The sequence below is a fragment of the Trichosurus vulpecula genome, chromosome 2, assembly GCF_011100635.1.
Source record: "Trichosurus vulpecula isolate mTriVul1 chromosome 2, mTriVul1.pri, whole genome shotgun sequence".
In the NCBI taxonomy this organism is placed as follows: Eukaryota; Metazoa; Chordata; class Mammalia; order Diprotodontia; family Phalangeridae; genus Trichosurus; species Trichosurus vulpecula.
Genome location: NC_050574.1, coordinates 359,750,737 through 359,753,999, shown reverse-complemented (window position 1 = coordinate 359,753,999; position 3,263 = coordinate 359,750,737). Strand labels below are relative to the sequence as shown.

Genomic DNA, 3,263 nt, shown 5'->3' with positions numbered 1-3,263 from the left:
TGGAGGGAAATACTGGCAGCCTTTCACTACATGAACATTGTGGAAGTGTTTTAGATAATGATATATGTGTGATGTATATTGAATTGTTTGCCTTCCTAGGGAGGGTGGGTAGGAAGGGAAGAAGGGAATTTGGAACTCAAAGTTTTAAAAGCACATGCTCAAAAAAGTAGTTGTTGCATGAAATTGTGAAATTATATATATATATATATATATATATATATATATATATATATATATATATATATGTACACACATATACATGTGTGTATATATATGTACATATACACACACACACACACACACACACACACACATATATATATATATATATATATATATATATATATATGTATGTATATATGTATGTATAGGGAATGGGGCCTAGAAATCTATCCTGCCCCACAAGAAAGTAAGGGGAAAGGGAATGTCGTGGGGAGTGGGGTGACAGAAGGGAGAACTGACTGGGGAACAGGGCATCAGAACATATACTATCTTGGAACGGACACGAGGGTAGACATGTGGAGAAAATTTGTACCTCAAAATCTTCTGTAAATCAATGTTGAAAACTAAAATATAAAATTATAAAATATGAAAAGATACAAAAGAACAAAAATAAAATAAGGATCAACTTTTACTCAAGAACAAAATGGAAAACTTAATAGGAATCTCACGTTGAACAGGAACTGTTGAATTCTTTCTATTGCTGTCCCCAGTACCTAGTATAGTGCCTGATACCTAGTAGTCACTTCATTAAATGTGGGGTATCCCAGGAGTATTTAAACTATTAAAACTTACAAGTGCACAAAGGTTTTTGAGACACCCTGTCCTTACTGACTGCTTGAAGTAAGAATAAGTAGCTAGTGACTGGTAGGGAAGTCTTTTTTTTTCTTTTATTTGGAGGGGGGAAGGCAGGGAAAATGAGTTTAAGTGACTTGCCCAAGGTCACACAGCTAGTAATTGTATCAAGGCCAGACTTGAACTTGGGTCCTCCTGACTCCAGGGCCAGTGCTCTACTCATTGTGCCACCTAGCTGTTCCAGGGAAGTCTTTCTTAGCCTTTTACCCATTATATTTAAGGATATTTAACACCATCTACTCAGATCAGTAAGTCTTTGACTTTAAGAGACATAGAAAGGAACCTTATTTTCTACTTACAGTTAGTTATGTATTGATAAAGGAGTACACATATGTGCCAGCTACTCCTCTCTGCCTCAAACTATCCAATGATTGTGGACTGAGAACTGGCAGCAACCTCAAAGATCATGCAGCCTAACTCCATCACTTGACTGATAAAGAATCAGGCTAAGGAGGTTAAATGATGTTCCCAAAGTCACATAGGTAGAGGAAGAGGTTAAATATCAACTCAGATCATGTATTCCAGAGTCAGTGGAGTTCTTCCAATGTATCACATTTTGTGTGGAAGTAGTCTTAGTAAACAAAGAAACAACTTATGCTCTCTTCTAATTAACCATCTCACTCTTTCTTCTCTCCCACAGAATCACATTCTATACAAAATATTTTGGAATTATGTGCTATCTTTTGAGTCAGTGAATGGACAATGAGAACTATGGAATAGGCAGCATGAAATTAGCAGCAATTTTCATTGAAGTTGTGTCTTATAATATCTGACCATAGGTTTTGTTTCAAATAATTCAAAGAGTTTGGTTACCTTTGATTCTGCAGAATTTTTTTAAGAATTCATAGCCATGCCAGTCCTGGATAGTTTAGCAGAAGGAGACAAGATGACCATGTCATGGTGAATAGAATTAAATTTTATTTGGTTGTAAGATTTTCACCTTTCTCTGTCCTTAGTTTCTGACCAAAAACATATAATATGTGGACTTGGTTATATCAGGTCCATCCTACCTTATTGACTTGCAAGGATTTTTCTATCCTTACCAAAATTCAGGGTGGATGGTAATTGTTTCCAATGAAAATGGGAGCTACAACATAGACTAAGTGGGAAAGAAAATATAAGTTGAAGGAAGGAAAGTCACATTTACAAGCCAATATCTTGAGGAAGTCAAAAACAATCTTGTAGCCTTGGTCATTTATGGTTACAGAATACCATCTATCCAATTTTTATACCTGTAGACACATTTAAGGGACAACCAATTGTCTTCTGCTTCTGGAGATGTAAAAGAGCAGGTGGGCAATAACAAGAGAGGAGAATCAATATGTCATTTTCAGGCACCCAGATCTGTCCAGCATGGAACTTCAAAGGAGCTGAACCAGGGACATCATTATGCAAAGCTTCGACATGTACTACACAGCATTGTGGTAAATCTGATTGCTTCAACCTAGGAGGTTGACAAGATGTGGTCATGGGCCACACTGCCTTGGATTTCACCATGGGCATGAGTCTGCTCCATGTTGCCATGCTGGCTGTCTGCACAGAAGAGGTCTTTGTTGCCTCTATTTTCTTTCACTTATTTGTCCATATCTCTGGTGTTTTAACCTCCATCAGACTTTCATATGGAGAATCCTCAACTGAAGTTTCTGTTTTTATTTTTATCCACTGGGGCGTTTCTTCTATGCCGGGAATGTCTTACTTAGAATGTGACACTTGTTCCAAAATTCTCTTGTATGAAACAATTTTTACTAATATTGGGTCTCTGGCACCATGCCTGCAGATTATTTTGGGATACGGTATGCAGAGGAGGTAGAGGGGTGGGCATAGGAGGGACTTCATCATTCTGAGAAAATTTCTGAGGTGGTGAGGCAATTGTATTGGACTCTGTCTTTGAACAATGTTCAAAAGCTTCCTAAAGACTTCCTGATTTTTCTAGGGTAAATCCTTGGATTTCTGCTTTCATCCTGGCCTGAGCATTTGCCACTAGCTTGGCCATTCTGCCATCACATGTCCAATTTTCTCTCTGATAAATACCTATTGCCAGCAGAGTCCCAAACACCATCCTGTCTTCCTTGGTTATGTCTGTATTGTTTACTGGAATCTCTTCTTTTTCCACTTCCTCACAAGATTTCTTGATCCCCAGTCTTGTTATTTTATTTCTCTGGATAGCAATTTCTTCATGTGTAAAATGAGAGGTTCAATAAGATTTCCTTTCAACTCCACAATCCTCCGAGCCTGGGGTCCTGGTCATTTCGTTTTCCCACTTCTGTTTGCTTATTTGTACTGTTGAATAATATTTAATTGCCAGTAAGTTTTCTCTTTCCCAAATAGTCTGCAACCTCTTTTCCTAGTGTTTTTATTACTCAGACTGGTTTTAAATTGCATTTCTCCAATCAATTGTGAATTAGAGT

The 3,263-nt window shown here is 37.5% G+C and overlaps 1 pseudogene; it reads right to left on the bottom strand.

Moving 5' to 3' along the window:
* Window positions 1-2,056: 2,056 nt before the first annotated feature.
* On the bottom strand, window positions 2,057-3,033 carry LOC118836120 (annotated as a pseudogene).
* Window positions 3,034-3,263: the final 230 nt, after the last annotated feature.